This window comes from Carassius gibelio, chromosome B3 (genome assembly GCF_023724105.1).
Source record: "Carassius gibelio isolate Cgi1373 ecotype wild population from Czech Republic chromosome B3, carGib1.2-hapl.c, whole genome shotgun sequence".
NCBI lineage: Eukaryota > Metazoa > Chordata > Actinopteri > Cypriniformes > Cyprinidae > Carassius > Carassius gibelio.
In genome coordinates, this window is record NC_068398.1 from 32077392 (window position 1) to 32096981 (window position 19590).

At 34.7% G+C, this 19590-nt stretch overlaps 1 long non-coding RNA gene across 1 annotated transcript; it reads right to left on the minus strand.

Moving 5' to 3' along the window:
- Nucleotides 1-277: 277 nt before the first annotated feature.
- On the minus strand, nt 278-19291 carry LOC127953191 (uncharacterized). Its single transcript, XR_008153115.1, has 3 exons — nt 16941-19291; nt 10857-11762; nt 278-642 (listed from the first exon to the last, which is right to left on the minus strand). It is a non-coding gene; the product is annotated as an uncharacterized LOC127953191 (long non-coding RNA).
- Nucleotides 19292-19590: the final 299 nt, after the last annotated feature.

Genomic DNA, 19590 nt, shown 5'->3' on the forward strand with positions numbered 1-19590 from the left:
TCATTTAAGGATTTGATAACACTGTAAAATAATGTCTAATGTGTTAACATTAGCAAATTCATTGATAACACTTTATAATAACTGCACTCATTATTAAATAGTCAGTTCATGCTTTATAAAGCCTTGTCCCAATATTAATAGTCAGTAGTAAGCAGTTTATAAATACAGCTATAAATAGCTTGTCCTTGGTTTATAAGCACATTTATTAAAAATGAGAGTAAGTTATCTTCCTATGAAAAATAAAAGATAAAAATAAACAAACAACAACACAGATTGATACAGAACTCAGAAATTTTATTGTGGATTTATGATAAAGCCTGCAAATGAATTCATACTCCTACTCATACTACTCCATACTCCTTTTTCAACATTATGCCTATATACTGAGATGTTAAATTGTGAATGGGTTTAGGATAGCTTAAATGGTGTTGCCATAGAGATTTATTAAAGTAACATAAAAAATACAATAGTTATTTTACTATACCTTTAAAATTTTTCATTCTAACTCTTCATAATTTTTTATATAAGTAGAAGTCCTCATTTGAAGGAAGCACAGTAAGTTTCATAGCTTTATCATTTTCAAGAGCCAGCATAAAATTAAAACTATCATAACTTATAAATCAAGCTTGCAATTCTTAGTACCTATAATGGCCACCAGAGGGAGCTATAGGATTACTTTTAAATAATTATTGGAGAAACGAGTATGATTTAAATAATTTATAGAAATCTTTCAAATAAAATAATATGTATTTTAGGAATTTTACTGATAAAATGACCCTCACTTAATTAGAATAACAAGCTGAAGTATTGTGAACTGTATATTAAGAATAATTCTTAATAGGCTTTATGGACAGATACGTTTTAAGTGACTCTTGAAGGTTCAGCACCACATCCTCTTTTACCACTGTTTAAAGAATTAATCTTACAGAACAGGTGTGAATGAATTTTGGATAGCTTGAATGGTTTTGTCGTGGTGATTTTTTGAAATAATAGTAAAAAAGGAACCAGTAAAAAAAAGTGCAGCTTCTAAACACTTCAAAAAAATGTACACATAGAAGACAAGTCATTCTGAGGAAATATGCATAGTTTCATGACTATACAACATTATATGGATGACAGAAAATTAAAAAACATACATCTGATGTCACTCTGTCCCTCTGTCACTGTGTGTGTGTGTTTGTGTGTGTTTTAAGTGAATTAGGTGTGAAACTATCAGTGAGCATTTAGTCTCCAGAGCCAACATTTTACAGAACTGCCACTTTCCTGGAGTCTCAGAATTACAATGTGTCAGGTTCTGAGAGATCTAAGATTCCAAAAAAATATTTAATTAGAATACCATGAAGTATTGTGAAATACTATATATTAAGACTTTATATATAGGCTTAATGAACAGATTAGACTGACTCGTGAAGGACCAGCACCACCTCCTCTTGTTTGATGGTTTGAGGAATATATCTTCCAGAATCCGGGATTAAGATTTAGGAGCTCATTTTTATTCCACCTCCTTTCCTGAAAGTCTGTCTTGCAGAATTGACTAAAAATTAATCTTCACATTAATTCCTAATTCTTTTGCAATTCTTTTGTCAGTTCTTCTTGACCTGTTTTTCTCTTCCAGCTTTCCTGGACTATTGTATAGCACTCATAAATTATTAAATAAAAAATAATGGTAGTTATTAAGATTGATATGGTTTGGAATTGGTAAAATGTGCTTGGAAAAAAATCACAATAAAACAATGTTTTAATGTTTAAGTTTGGAATATTAACTGACATGAATGAATGCTATATAAATATTGTTCATGTTAACATAATGTTTATAAATGAAATCTTATTGTAAAGTGTTACTCAAGTTATATATATATATATATATATATATATATATATATATTGTTCTGTGAATGTGATTTTAAAGTCTAGATGATTCGGATTAACCCTTTAACTGCCATATCAAGTTCAAGTTCAAGTTCAAGTTCAATTTATTTGTATAGCGCATTTACAACAGCCTCCTGGCTGACCAAAGTGCTTTAACATAAGAGCAAGAATATTACACATACATAAAAATAGACCAGACAAAAAATTTAAAACCACCCATTTCAAAATGTAGCATAACACAGTAGTCAGTACACTAAGGAAAATAAAAAAGTTTTTAGCAAAGATTTAAAAATAGACAAGGAAGGGGCCAGTCTGATCTCTAAAGGCAGGGTATTCCAGAGTCGTGGCCCAGCCACTGCAAATGCACGCTCCCCTCTACGCTCCCCTCTATCCTTTAAAACCTCACTGCCAGAGGGATATTGTGAATGCATGTGCCCGCTGGGCACAGTTTACCTGATGCCACCGGGGTGGTGATGGCATTGGTGGCTTGAGCCCGCCATCGCTGCTTGCAGCTATATTTAGGGCTCAAGCCTGGAGGGCGAGAGCCCTATTGTTTTCCTTAGGATTATTATTATTATTTTTTTTTTTCTTTATTCTTCTAATTTTTTTCCAAGGTTTCGGGGGCTTTTGGGGTCCTTAACATACTCAAAAACTCTTGAAAATTGGCACACACCTTGGAACCTGCGGCCATTAGGGCCGGGCAGAGTCTGATACACGGGCGTGGCACAGGGGCTCTACAGCGCCCCCTGTAGTACTGAGGGCCATATATCATGCATACTTGCACGTATACATAAGAAACTTGGTACATATATATAACTCATCAAACCAAACAACTTTCACACTGCATGTCATAAGCTCCGCCCAACAGGAAGTTGGCTATTTAGGGTTTTATGAAAAACACATGCTCTGGAATTTGATATACTCCTCTGAGGAACTCCACCCGTTCACCACAAAACTCGGTGAACACGATCTCAAGACATTGGGGATGCTAAATTGCGAAGAGATTTTTGATATCTCGAACGGTTTGCCCGTGGCGAGGCGTTGAAATTATGGCGAGAAATGAGAAACAGGAAATGTCTAATAACATCCACATACATTTCCTGAATTTGATCAAACTTAATTTGTTTGTTCGTTGTATGATACCGATCGTATATATGTGACTATTAGGAGTCAAAGTTATAGCGCCACCAACTGGCAGCAGGAAGTGAATCATTTTCAAAACGCTTTGAATTCAGCATCTTATTTTTACTTGATTTGCTTCAAACTTCATCAGAATAATGACAAAACACGGCCGAAGAAAATCTGTTGTGGGGATATTGATATCTAATATAGTGTTGCCATGGCAACGTGTCAAACTTGAATGTTCTGTTCTGGTGATTTTTAGGCAGACAACAAGCTCAGATTTACATGAAACTCGAAACAGATATCAGTATTAAAGATAGCTAAACCATGGCAAAAGCTTTGAAAAGGGCATGGAAGAGGCACTCTATAGCGCCACCTTTTGTCAAAAGTGGGGGGGTTAGTTTTAGCTACAGACACCAAACTTGGTACATAAATTGTTCTTATCAAGACGGACAACTTTCTAATTCACAGTCATAAGCTACGATCAACAGGAAGTCGGCTATTTTGATTTGAATGTGTATTTTTGAGATTTTACAGTTGTAAAATTAATGAATACTCCTCACAGGGGAAGTACACTATACACACAAAACTTTGTCTACATGAAGAAAAAACATCGAGGAACTTAAATTGCGAACAGATTTTGGTTAGCTTGAACGGTTTTGTCGAGGTGATTTTTTGAAATGACAGTAAAAAGTGAAACATTAATCGTCTTCTATTTTTAAATTGCAGCTTCCAAACCTTTAAAAAACATTTTTCATTTAGATAACCAGTGATTCTGAGGAAATATGCATAGTTTCATGACTTTACAGCACTGTATGATTAAAAGAAAATTAAAAAACTGTCAGACATCTGATCTCACTCTGTCACTCTGTTTGAGGAATGTATGAGTGCTGACTGTGTGTGTGTGAGTGTGAGTGGGGGAGGGGTGTGAGCTGAGTGGCAGACAGACAGACAGAGAGAGAGAGGGACTTAAACATCTCTTTAATCACCAGAAAAAAAAACTGTTTTTTAAATTGTTATTTTTTTGTTGTTGTTGCTAATTGTGCTGTTTTCATTACAGCTTAAGAAATATCTTAGGCCTTATCCTTTTCTGACAGTTTCAGGGATTAAAAAAAATCCTAAAAAACCTTATTTGTGCTGCAAATAATAATTTCAAACTCATTTGATACTGACCTCTGACACCCTGTGACATGACATTTATTTGAATTTACATAATCTCAAGGATGTAACAGTAAAACTGTTCAGCTCACAGATGAAGACTAAGCTGTAATGCAAGCAGAACTATTTCACAAATGCTTATAGGTTAATGAAATCATAACAAAACACTTTTAAATTATTTAAGGATTTGGTAACACTTTAAAATAATGTCTCAATTGTTAACATTAGTAAATGCATTGGTAACACTTCATAATAGCTGCAATTCTTAGCTAAGCATTAGTAAATAGTCAGTTCATGCTTTATATAGCCTTCTCCCAAAATTAATATTTTAGTAAGCATTTTATAAATACAGCTATAATTAAATTGTTCATGGTTTATATGCACATTTATTTTGAGGAGATTAAAGGCTGTAATCTTCCTAAAAAAATGTAAAATAAAAAATAAAATAAATAAAATAAACAAACACAGAACTCATAAATATTTATTTCAAGATGCAATAAAAGAAAACTGTACACTTGAATTTTTATATATATATATATATATATATATATATATATATATCTATATATATATACACACACACACAATTGCATAAGTTTATATTGAACATTTTTTATCAAGTGTACAGCTAATAATAGTAATAATAATAATGCATTTTATTTAGTTTTAGCTACAGACACCAAACTTGGTACATAAATTGTTCTTATCAAGACGGACAACTTTCTAATTCACAGTCATAAGCTACAACCAACAGGAAGTCCGCTATTTTGATTTGAATATGGATTTTTGGGAAGATTATTTTGTGAATTAATGAATACTCCTCACAGGGGAAGTACACTATACACACCAAACTTTGTCTACATGAAGAAAAAACATTGAGGAACTTAAATTGCGAACAGATTTTGGTTAGCTTGAACGGTTTTGTCGTGGTGATTTTTTGAAATGACAGTAAAAAGGGAAACATTAATTGTCTTGTATGTTTAAATTGCAGCTTCCAAACACTTCAAAGCATTTGTATCAATCATTCTGAGGAAATATGCATAGTTTCACGACTTTACAACACTGTATTGATAAAAGAAAATGTGAAAACTATCAGACTTCTCAACTGACATGATCTCACTCTGGCCACTCTGTCTGTGTGAGGAAAGGGAGGGGGAGAGGGAGGGGGAGTGTGAGGGGGTTGGTGACTGTGAATTTTTGGTGATTGACAGTGTGTGTGGATTGTAGGGAGGGGCTGTCTGGCAGAGAGAGAGAGAGAGAGAGACCTAATCATCCCTTTAATAATCAGGAAAAAAATCTGTATTTTAAATTGTTATTGTTTTTGTTGTTGCTAATGGTGGCGTTTTTTTCCTTTCATTACAGGTTAAGAAATCTCTTAGGCCTTATCCTTTTCTGACAGTTTTAGGGATTTAAAAACATCCTAATAATCCTTATTTGTGCTGCAAATAATAATTTCAAACTCATTTGATACTGACCTATGACATTCTGTGACATGACATTTATTAATCTCATGGATGTAACAGTAAAACTCTTCAACTGACAGATAAAGCTGCAATGCAAGCAAAACTATTTCACAAATGCTTATAGGTAATTAAAATCATTACAAAACACTAATACATTATTTAAGGATTTGGTAACACTGTAAAATAATGTCTAATTTGTTAACATTAGTAAATGCATTGGTAACACTTTATAATAACTGCACTCATTAGCTAAGCATTAGTAAATAGTTCATGATTATAAAACCTTTTCCCTTAATAATAGTCATTATTAAGCAGTAATACATCTATAAATAAATTGTTCTTGGTTTAATTAAAAGCACATATATTACAAAGGAGATTAAAGTCTCAGTTGTCTCATAAAATAAATAAATAAACCCAACCCAGTTTGATCCAGAATTCAGAAATATTTATTTCAAGATGCAATAAAAGGAAACTGTACACTTAAATAGCTTTTGAGCGATTCTTGAAGGATTAGCATCACCTCCTCTTGTACGATGGTTTGAGGAATATATCTTCCAGATAGTACCACCACTCCCTATATGCAGAGTATGCAGTCTTCGTAGGGCACCAACTCCCAGAGGGGGCACCATCCCAGTTGCTCAAAAAAAAACAAAAAAAAAAACATGCGCCATTCTCCCATCCGCGCTCGCGACCGCTCACACCTCATGTTTGCGGCTGAATGTTCGTAATTGATGGATGGACATCTATGCCTGGGTATAGGACATCAGCAATCCGACACAGAGAAAAGAAAACTAAAGAAAAAAAAAAAAAAAAGGCATAAAGCTGTCTTGACATTGGACATTCAAGAGTCTCAAATTTAGGGACGGTCTCTAAAGTTACATGTGATATTGTTATACACTTTTCTAACGTCAGTAGCATTTGAAAAGAATTACTTACAAAAACAACTGTAATTGTTCATCTAGGTGACAGCTATAATGCACAATTAATTTGAATGTTTGATATTTATTACAACAAACTGTAAGTCATATGTAAATTTGCTACTTTTTCACATGGGCTCAAATGCAAATTTGAAGCTCAATAGCATTTGAGAAGAAAGACTTGCAGTCACAAAACAATTGTAATGTGTTCATATAGGTGTCAGCTATAATGCACACCTTATACATTTTTTATAAATATAAAAATAATGTGTTACTAAAGTTATATATATTGTTCTGTGTATGTGATTTCAAAGTCTAGATTGGTCGGATTAACCCTTTAACTGCCGCATTCCTTAAAACTTGATTGTCAGAGGGTTACTGTAAATGCTTATGCCCGCTGGGCACAGTTTTCCCGATGCCACCGGGGTGGCGTTGCACTGATGGCTTGAGCCCGACATCGCTGCTTGCAGCTATATTTATTATTATTTTTCTTCAAGGTTTCGGGGGCTTTTGGGGCCCTTAACATGCTTAAAAAGTCTTGAAAATTGGCACACACATTGGAACCTGCGGCCATTAGGGCCGGGCAGAGACTGATACACGGGCGTGGCACAGGGGCTCTACAGCGCCCCCTGGAATGCTGAGGGCCATATATCATACATACTTGCACGTAGACGCACAAAACTCGGTACACATATAGAACTCATCAATACAAACAACTTTCGAATTGCATATCATAGGCTCCGCCCAACAGGAAGTTGGCTATTTGGGGTTTATTATTCATATTTGTCGTCAAAGTTGTGGGGGCTTTTGGGGTCCTTAACATACTCAAAAACTCTTGAAAGTTTGCGCACACTTTGGAATCTGTGGCCTTAAGGAGCCTGCAGAGGCTGGGACCCGGGCGTGGCACAGGGGCTCTATGGCGCCCCCTGGAACACAGTCAGAAATGTTGATGTATAGCTCACACATACTTGCACATATTAATATGAAACTCAGTACACATTTAGATCTCATCGTGCCGAACAACTTGCGTATTGCATGTTATAGGCTCCGCCCAACAGGAAGTCAGCTATTTAGAGTTATGTAAAAAGCATATGCTCTGGAATTTGAAATACTTGTCATAGGTTTTTTACTCGATTGCCGCCAAACTCGGTCAACATGATCTCAAGACAATGGGGATGAAAAATTGCCAGGGGATTTTTGATATCTCAAACGGTTTGCTCGTGGCGAGGCGTTGAAATTATGGCGAGAAATGAGAAACAGGAAGTGTCTAATACCATCCACATACATTTCCTGATTTTAATCAAACTTCATCAGATTATTCATTGTATGATGTCGATCGCATATATGTGACTATTAGGAGTCAAAGTTATAGCGCCACCAACTGGCAGCAGGAAGTGTGTCATTTTCAAAATGCTTTGTATTCAGCATCTTATTTTTACTCGATTTGCTTCAAACTTCATCAGAATAATGTTAAAACACAGCCGATATAAATCTGCTGGGGGGATATTGATATCTAAAAATATTGTTGCCGTGGCAACATGTCAAACTTGAATACTTCTCAGGTGATTTTAAGGCATATAACATACTTAGAATTTCATGAAATTCAGAACACATATCAGTATTTATGATAACTAGACACTGGCAAAAGTTCATAAGAGGGCGTGGAAGAGGCACTCTATAGCGCCACCTTTTGTCAAAAGTGGGGGGGTTAGTTTTAGCTACAGACACCAAACTCGGTACAAAAATTGTTCTTATCAAGACGGACAACTTTCTAATTCACAGTCATCAGCTACGATCAACAGGAAGTCAGCTATTTTGATTTGAATGTGGATTTTTTTTTACATTTAGCTGTGAATTAATGCATACTGCTCAGAGGAGAGTAACACTATACACACCAAACTTTGTCTACATGATGCCAAAACATTTTAAACAACTTAAATTGCCAAAGGATTTTGGATAGCTTGAACGGTTTTGTCGTGGTGATTTTTTTAAATGACAGTAAAAATGGAATTATTAATTGTCCTGCATTTTTAAATTCCAAACACTTCAAAACCTTTTTTCATACAAAAAAAAAGTCATTCTGAGTAAATATGGATAGTTTCACGACTTTACAACACTGTATGGATAACAGAAAATTAAAAAACTGTCAGACATCTCATCTCACTCTGTCCCTCTGTTTGAGTATTATGTGCTGAGACTTACATTGTCTGAGAGAAAATGCGCCCCTACAGGTTCAATTCCTTAAAGGGAAATTCGACTGAAAGGGAGGAGACTCTCTTTTAGTTTCATTTTTAAATCGGTTAAAATACAAAATAATACTTGGATTTAATTCACACTGACAAGCTAAACCAACATATATGATTATTACCGGGTCAGGGCTCATTAATAATTGATGTGTGGTCAGTGATACGTGAGAAACATGAGAGATGAATCACGCTCTGAGCAGGAGCGTGTGGAATGACGAGCTCAGAAAAACGAGTTTATTTTTGTTTTATAGCTTTAACAAATAAAATATTAAAGCGATATCACACAATTCACCAATTAGAACACACCAAGAGCTAAATTCAGATGTTTTTGAACTGTTTGTGTGAAAATGAAATATTCGCGGCTGCCTATCTGAAATCACCGCCTCCGATCAGAGCTTACAGTGTCACAAGTTCAAAACAAACGAATTTATTCTTGTTTAAGAGCTTTTTCAAATAAAATATTGCCATAAATGCACACAATACACCCATTATAACACAAGAGCTAAATGCAGGTGTTTGTGACCCGTTTAAGTGTGCAAGACTACTTGAAAACGCGACTGGCAGAATAACATATTTCTTGAGCTGCAGGATTCCGCCTTTCGTCGTACGAACGAACACATCACGGACAAGATTATTTCAAAATACATAATTGCTTGGCGAATATAAACGAAAACAGCCACGTGAACATAAACTGTTGAGAAATAAATCTGAAGTGGATCTACTGGATTTGAATATTAAGTGACCGCATATACCAGCTGCTTCTGTCTTCAATTTTAATCTATATAAAAAAATTAACTCATTCATCTTGGCTGCTTTTTTAATATGTGTACGTATTTATTTATTATTTTGCTCTAACAAGACTTAATCTATATTTAATTAAATCAATTACATTTTATTTTACATTTGATTTGTCCATTTCGGCATCTAAACGCCTAAAAACCTAAAACATGCTCTATTATACTATTGTTAGCAATTTCTTTATCGTCCAATTTATCTGGTGTACACTTTTATTTTCATAATAAACTTGTTTGTTAGATTATACACAGTTACAGTGGTCTATAATAAATATTAACAGGTTTTATTCAAGCTGTTTAGAATGATTGCCGTAGGCTAATTTTTTAAAATGTAAATACAAAAAAAAAAAAAAAAAAAAAGTTTAAATAAATAAAAAACATTGGAAAAGAATAACTGTTGTACTTTTTTATACATTTTGTATTTGTGCTGCAAATAATAATTTCTAATTAATTTGATACTGACCTCTGACATCCTGTGACATGATATTTATTTGAATTTACATAATCTCATGGATGTAACAGTAAATCTGTTCAGCTCACAGATCAAGACTAAGCTGTAATGCAAGCAGAACTTTCACAAATGCTTGTAGGTCAATAAAATCATTACAAAACACTTACAAATCATTTAAGGGATTTGATAACACTGTAAAATAATGTCTAATTTGTAAACATTAGCAAATGCATTGATAACACTTTATAATAACTGCACTCATTAGTAAATAGTCAGTTCATTCTTTATAAAGCCTTGTCCCAATATTAATAGTCAGTAGTAAGCAGTTTATAAATACAGCTATAAATAGCTTGTTCTTGGTTTATAAGCACATTTATTAAAAAGGAGAGTAAAGTGTCAGTTATCTTCCTATGAAAAATAAATAAAATAAAAATAAACAAACAACAACACAGATTGATACAGAACTCAGAAATGTTATTGTGGATTTATGATAAACTCAGCCTGTAAATGAATTCATTCTCCTCCAAGAAGACACAAGTAGTTCACACCAAACTGTTTTAACATGAAGCCATATACTGAAGATGTTAAATTGCGAATGGGTTTAGGATACCTTAAATGGTGTGGCCATAGCGATTTATTAAAGTAACATAAAAAAATACAATAGTTATTTTACTATATCTTTGAAATGTTTAATTCCAACTATTCATAATTTTTTATATACGTAGAAGTCATCATTTGAAGGAAGCACAGTAAGTTTCATAGCTTTATCACTTTCAAGAGCCAGCATAAAATTTAAACTATCATAACTTATAAATCAAGCTTGCAATTCTTAGTACCTATAATGGCCACCAGAGGGAGCTATAGGATTACTTTTAAATAATTATTGTAGAAACGAGTATGATTTAAATCATTCATAGAAATCTTTCAAAAAAAATGAATTGTATATATTTTACTGATAAAATGACCCTCACTTAATTAGAATAACAAGCTGAAGTATTTTGAACTGTATATTAAGAATAATTCTTTATAGGCTTTATGGACAGATAACGTTTTGAGTGACTCTTGAAGGTTCAGCACCACATCCTCTTTTACCACTGTTTAAAGAATTAATCTTACAGAATAGGTGATGAATTTTGGATAGCTTGAATGGTTTTGCCGTGATGATTTTTTGAAATAATAGTAAAAAAGGAACCAGTAAATGTCTTTTTATTTTTTTAAAGTGCAGCTTCTAAACACTTAAAAAAAAAAAAATGTACACATAGAAGACCAGTCATTCTGAGGCATATTTCCTCAGAATGACTGGTCTCATGACCATAGTTTCATGACTATACAACACTGTATGGATGATAGAAAATAAAAAAAAACTATCATACATCTGATGTCACTCAGTCCCACTGTCACTGTGGGTAATGTGTGTGTGTGTGTTTGTTAAGTGAATTAGGTGTGAAACTATCAGGGTGCATTTAGTCTCCAGCGCCAACATTTTACAGAACTGCCACTTTCCTGGAGTCTCCAGAATTACTCGGTGTCGGACTCTGAGAGACTTAAGATTCCAAAAAATGATTTAATTAGAATACCATGAAGTATTGTGAAATACTATATATTAAGTCTTTATATATAGGCTTTATGAACAGATTAGAGTGACTCGTGAAGGACCAGCACCACCTCCTCTTGTTCGATGGTTTGAGGAATATATCTTCCAGAATCCGGGATTAAGATTTAGGAGCTCATTTTTATTCCACCTCCTTTCCTGAAAAGTCTGTCTTGCAGAATTGACTAAAAATTAATATTCACATTAATTACTAATTATTTTGCAATTCTTTTTGTCAGTTCTTCTTGACCTGCTTTTTTCTTCTTCTTTTCTGACCTCATGACCCAGTCAGTATTTTTTGTACAATGGTCAAGTCTTAACTTATCCATTTCTGTATTGCATTTGTGTTTGATATTTCTCATGGGTATTTCATAATTTTCGACCTTACAGTTTGAGTTAAAAGTCTATTTTAGCGCATTTCATCTGTAAAAGAAAACATGCCTAATAATTCTGCACACATGAATATAAGGAGTTTTTCTCTTCCAGCTTTCCTGGACTATTGTATAGCACTCATAAATGATTAAATAAAAAATAATGGTAGTTATTAAGATTTATATGGTTAGGAATTGGTAAAATGTGCTTGGAAAAAAATCACAATAAAACAATGTTTTAATGTTTAAGTTTGGAATATTAACTGACGTGAATGAATGCTATATAAATATTGTTCATGTTAACATAATGTTTATGAATGGAATCTTATTGTAAAGTGTTACTAAAGTTATACATATATATTGTTCTGTGAATGTGATTTTAAAGTCTAGATGATTCGGATTAACCCTTTAACTGCCATATCCTTTAAAACCTCACTGCCAGAGGGATATTGTGAATGCATGTGCCCGCTGGGCACAGTTTACCTGATGCCACCGGGGTGGCGATGGCACTGGTGGCTTGAGCCCGCCATCGCTGCTTGCAGCTATATTTTTATTATTATTATTATTTTTTTCCAACGTTACGGGGGCTTTTGGGGTCCTTAACATGCTCGAAAACTCTTGAAAATTGGCACACACCTTGGAACCTGCGGCCATTAGGGCTGGGCAGAGACAGATACACGGGCGTGACACAGGGGCTCTACAGCGCCCCCTGGAATACTGAGGGCCATATATCATACATACTTGCACGTAGACACACGAAACTCGGTACACATGTAGATCTCATCAAACCAAACAACTTTCGTACTGCATGTCATAGGCTCCGCCCAACAGGAAGTTGGTTATTTAGGGTTTAGTATTCATATTTTTCGTCAAAGTTGTGGGGGCTTTTGGGGTCCTTAACATACTCAAAAACTCTTGAAAATTTGCGCACACTTTGGAATCTGTGGCCTTTAGGAGCCTGCAGAGGCTGGGACCCGGGCGTGGCACAGGGGCTCTACGGCGCCCCCTGGATCACAGTCAGAAATGTTGATGTATAGCTCACACATTATCACACATATGCATATGAAACTCAGTACACATATAGATCTCATCGTGCTGAACAACTTTCGTATTGCATGTCATAGGCTCCGCCCAACAGGAAGTCAGCTATTTAGAGTTATGTAAAAAGCGCATGCTCTGGAATTTGAAATACTTGTCATAGGTTTTTTTGCGGATTGCCACCAAACTCGGTCAACATGATCTCAAGACATTGGGGATGAAAAATTGCCAGGGGATTTTTGATATCTCGAACGGTTTGCTCGTGGCGAGGTGTTGAAATTATGGCGAGAAATGAGAAACAGGAAGTGTCTAATACCATCCACATACATTTCCTGATTTTAATCAAACTTCATCAGATTATTCTTTGTATGATGTCGATCGCATATATGTGACTATTAGGAGTCAAAGTTATAGCGCCACCAACTGGCAGCAGGAAGTGTGTCATTTTCAAAATGCTTTGAATTCAGCATCTTATTATTACTCAATTTGCTTCAAACTTCATCAGAATAATGTTAAAACACAGCCGATATAAATCTGCTGGGGGGATATTGATATCTAAAAATATTGTTGCCGTGGCAACATGTTAAACTGGAATACTTCTCAGGTGATTTTGAGGCATATAACATGCTTAGAATTTCATCAAACTCAGAACACATATCAGTATTTATGATAACTAAACACTGGCCAAAGTTCATAAGAGGGCGTTGAAGAGGCACTCTATAGCGCCACCTTTTGTCAAAAGTGGGGGGGTTAGTTTTAGCTACAGACACCAAACTCGGTACAAAAATTGTTCTCATCAAGACGGACAACTTTCTAATTCACAGTCATCAGCTACGATCAACAGGAAGTCAGCTATTTTGATTTGAATGTGGATTTTTTTTTTACATTTAGCTGTGAATTAATGCATACTGCTCAGAGGAGAGTAACACTATACACACCAAACTTTGTCTACATGATGCCAAAACATTTTAAACAACTTAAATTGCCAATAGATTTTGGATAGCTTGAACGGTTTTGTCGTGGTGATTTTTTTTAAATGACATTAAAAATGGAATTATTAATTTTCCTGCATTTTTAAATTCCAAACACTTCAAAACCTTTTTTCATACAGACAAAAAGTCATTCTGAGTAAATATGGATAGTTTCATGACTTTACAACACTGTATGGATAACAGAAAATTAAAAAACTCTCAGACATCTCATCTCACTTCTGTCCCTCTGTTTGAGTATATGTGCTTCAGACTTCCATTGTCTGAGAGAAATTGCGCCCCTACAGGTGCAATTACCGGAGTTTTAGTTTCTCTTTTAAATTGGTTAAAATACAAATAAATACTTAGATTTAATTCACACTGACAAGCTAAACCAACATATCTGATTATTACCGGGTCAGGGCTCATTAATAATTGATGTGTGGTCAGTGATACGTGAGAAACACAAGAGATGAATCACTGCTCTGAGCATGAGCGTGTGGAATGACGAGCTCAGAAAAAACGAGTTTATTCTTGTTTTATAGCTTTTACAAATAAAATATTGCAGCGATATCACACAATTCACCAATTAAAACACACCAAGAGCTAAATTCAGATGTTTTTGAACTGTTTGTGTGAAAATGAAATATTTGCGGCTGCCTATCTGAAATCACCGCTCCGATCAGCGCGTAGTGTTACGAGCTGAAAACAAACGAATTTATTCTTGTTTAAGAGCTTTTTTAAATAAAATATTGCCACCGATGCACACAATACACCAATTATAACACAACAAGAGCTAACTGCAGGTGTTTGTAACCAGTTTAAGTGTGCAAGACTATTTGAAAGTGCGACTGGCAGAATAACATATCTCTTGAGCTGCAGGTTTCTGCCTTTCTTTGTACGAACGTACTGGATTTGAATATTAAAGTGACCACATTTACTACTTGCTTCTGTCTTCAATTTTAATCTATATATATAAAAAATGAAACTCATTCGACTTGGCTGCTTTTTTAATGTGTGCGTACTTATTTATTTACCTTTTTATACATTTTGTATAATTTCATAGTTTGTGTATTACAATTATAAAAACAAAAATAAATTTAGCCACTCACATAGAAATAGCTTAGGCCTTATCCTTTTTCTGACAGTTTTAGGGATTTTTAAAAATCCTAAAAAAAACCTTATTTGTGCTGCAAATAATAATTTCAAACTCATTTGATACTGACCTATGACATCCTGTGACATTATATTTATTTGAATTTACATAATCTCATGGATGTAACAGTAAATCTGTTCAGCTCACAGATCAATACTAAGCTGTAATGCAAGCAGAACTTTCACAAATGCTTATGAGTCATTTAAGGATTTGATAACACTGTAAAATAATGTCTAATTTGTTAACATTAGCAAATGCATTGATAACACTTTATAATAACTGCACTCATTAGTAAATAGTCAGTTCATGCTTTATAAAGCCTTGTCCCAATATTAATAGTCAGGAGTAAGCAGTTCATAAATACAGCTATAAATAGCTTGTCCTTGGTTTATAAGCACATTTATTAAAAAGGAGAGTAAAGGGTCAGTTATCTTCCTATGAAAAATAAAAGATAAAAATAAACAAACAACAACACAGATTGATACAGAACTCAGAAATGTTATTGTGGATTTATGATAAAATCAGCCTGTAAATGAATTCATACTCCTCCTCATATGATACTACTCCATACTCCTTTTTCAACATGATGCCAATATACTGAGATGTTAAATTGTGAATGGGTTAAGGATAGCTTAAATGGTGTTGCCATAGAGATTTATTAAAGTAACATAAAAAAAAAACAATAGTTATTTTACTATATCTTTAAAAATTTTCATTCTAACTCTTCATAATTTTTTTATATAAGTAGAAGTCCTCATTTGAAGGAAGCACAGTAAGTTTCATAGCTTTATCATTTTCAAGAGCCAGCATAAAATTAAAACTATCATAACTTATAAATCAAGCTTGCAATTCTTAGTACCTATAATGGCCACCAGAGGGAGCTATAGGATTACTTTTAAATAATTATTGTAGAAACGAGTATGATTTAAATCATTTATAGAAATCTTTCGAAATAAAATAATATGTATTTTAGGAATTTTACTGATAAAATGACCCTCACTTAATTAGAATAACAAGCTGAAGTATTGTGAACTGTATATTAAGAATAATTCTTTATAGGCTTTATGGACAGATATGTTTTGAGTGACTCTTGAAGGATCAGCACCACATCCTCTTTTACCACTGTTTAAAGAATTAATCTTACAGAACAGGTTTGAATGAATTTTGGATAGCTTGAATGGTTTTGTCGTGGTGATTTTTTGAAATAATAGTAAAAAAAGGAACCAGTAAATGTCTTTTTATTTTTTTAAAGTGCAGCTTCTAAACACTTCAAAAAAATGTACACATAGAAGACAAGTCATTCTGAGGCATATTTCCTCAGAATGACTGGTCTCATTACAATAGTTTCATGACTATACAACACTATATGGATGATAGAAAATTAAAAAACTATCATACATCTGATGTCACTCAGTCCCACTGTCACTGTGGGTAATGTGTGTGTGTGTGTGTGTGTATGTGTGTGTGTGTGTGTGTGTGTGTTAAGTGAATTAGGTGTGAAACTATCAGGGAGCATTTAGTCTCCAGCGCCAACATTTTACAGAACTGCCACTTTCCTGGAGTCTCCAGAATTACTCGGTGTCAGGCTCTGAGAGACTTAAAATTCCAAAAAAATGATTTAATTAGAATACCATGAAGTATTGTGAAATACTATATATTAAGACTTTATATATAGGCTTAATAAACAGATTAGAGTGACTCGTGAAGGACCAGCACCACCTCCTCTTGTTCGATGGTTTGAGGAATATATCTTCCAGAATCCAGGATTAAGATTTAGGAGCTCATTTTTATTCCACCTCCTTTCCTGAAAGTCTGTCTTGCAGAATTGACTAAAAATTAATCTTCACATTAATTCCTAATTATTTTGCAATTCTTTTTGTCAGTTCTTCTTGACCTGTTTTTCTCTTCCAGCTTTCGTGGACTATTGTATAGCACTCATAAATGATTAAATAAAAAATAATGGTAGTTATTAAGATTGATATGGTTTGGAATTGGTAAAATATGCTTGGAAAAAAATCACAATAAAACAATGTTTTAATGTTTAAGTTTGGAATATTAACTGACGTGAATGAATGCTATATAAATATTGTTCATGTTAACATAATGTTTATAAATGGAATCTTATTGTAAAGTGTTACTAAAGTTATATACATATATATATTGTTCTGTGAATGTGATTTTAAAGTCTAGATGATTCGGATTAACCCTTTAACTGCCATATCCTTTAAAACCTCACTGCCAGAGGGATATTGTGAATGCATGTGCCCGCTGGGCACAGTTTACCTGATGCCACCGGGGTGGCGATGGCATTGGTGGCTTGAGCCCGCCATCGCTGCTTGCAGCTATATTTAGGGCTCAAGCCCAAAGGGCGAGAGGCCTATTGTTTTCCTTAGGATTATTTTTTATTATTATTATTATTATTATTATTATTATTTTTTTCCAACGTCTCGGGGGCTTTTGGGGCCCTTAACGTGCTTAAAAAGTCTTGAAAATTGGCACACAGATTGGAACCTGCGGCCATTAGGGCCGGGCAGAGACTGATACACGGGCGTGGCACAGGGGCTCTACAGCGCCCCCTGGAATATGGAGGGCCATATATCATACATTCTTGCTCGTAGACGAATGAAACTCGGTACACATATAAATCTCATCAATCCAAACAACTTTTGTATTGCATATCATAGGCTCCGCCCAACAGGAAGTTGGCTATTTAGGGTTTAGTATTCAAATTTTTCGTCAAAGTTGTGGGGGCTTTTGGGGTCCTTAACATACTCAAAAACTCTTGAAAATTTGCGCACACTTTGGAATCTGTGGCCTTTAGGAGCCTGCAGAGGCTGGGACCCGGGCGTGGCACAGGGGCTCTACGGCGCCCCCTGGAACACAGTCAGAAATGTTGATGTATAGCTCACACATACTTGCACATATTCATATGAAACTCAGTACAAATATAGATCTCATCGTGCCGAACAACTTTCGTATTGCATGTCATAGGCTCCACCCAACAGGAAGTCAGCTATTTAGAGTTATGTAAAAAGCGCATGCTCTGGAATTTGAAATACTTGTCATAGGTTTTTTTCTCGATTGCCGCCAAACTCGGTCAACATGATCTCAAGACACTGGGGATGAAAAATTGCCAGGGGATTTTTGATATCTCGAACGGTTTGCTCGTGGCGAGGCGTTGAAATTATGGCGAGAAATGAGAAACAGGAAGTGTCTAATACCGTCCACATACATTTCCTGATTTTAATCAAACTTCATCAGATTATTCGTTGTACGATGTCGATCGCATATATGTGACTATTAGGAGTCAAAGTTATAGCGCCACCAACTGGCAGAAGGAAGTGTGTCATTTTCAAAATGATTTGAATTCAGCATCTTATTATTACTCGATTTGCTTCAAACTTCATCAGAATAATGTTAAAACACAGCCGATATAAATCTGCAAGGGGGATATTGATATCTAAAAAATTGTTGGCGTGGCAACATGTCAAACTGGAATACTTCTCAGGTGATTTTGAGGCAAATAACATACTTAGAATTTCACAAAACTCTGAACACACATCAGTATTTCTGATAGGAACTTAAATTGTGAATGGATTTTGGATAGCTTGAATGGTTTTGCCGTGGTGATTTTTTTAAATGACCTTACAAAGGGAATCATTATTGTATTTTTAAATTGCAGCTTCCAAACACGTCAAAGAATTTTTTCATACAGATGAAAAAGTCATTCTGAGGAAATATGCATAGTTTCAAGACTTTACAACACTGTATGGATAACAGAAAATTAAAAAAACTGTCAGACATCTCATCTCACTCTGTCCCTCTGTTTGAGTATGTGTGCTTCAGACTTCCATTGTCTGAGAGAAATTGCGCCCCTACAGGTTCAATTCCCGAACTTTTACTTTCACTTTTAAATCGGTTAAAAATACAAACAAATACTTAGATTTAATTCACACTGACAAGCTAAACCAACATATCTGATTATTACCGGTTCAGGGCTCATGGATAAATTATTTCTGGCCAGAGATACGTGAGAAATAGGAGAGATGAATCACCGCTGTGATCACGAGCGTCTGGAGTAAAGAGCTCAGAGAAAACGAATTTATTCCTGTTTTAAAGCTTTTAAAAATAAATTATTACAGCGATATCACACAATCAACCAATTAGAACACACCAAGAGCTAAATTCAGATGTTTTTGAACTGTTTGTGTGAAAATGAAATATTTGTGGCTGCCTATCTGAAATCACGCCTCCGATCAGCGCGTACAGTGTCGAGCTCAAAACAAACGAATTTATTCTTGTTTAAGAGCTTTTTTAAATAAAATATTACCACAAATGCACACAATAAACCCATTGTAACACTACAAGAGCTAAATGCAGGTGTTTGTGACCCGTTTAAGTGTGCAAGACTATTTGAAAGCGCGACTGGCAGAATAACATATCTCT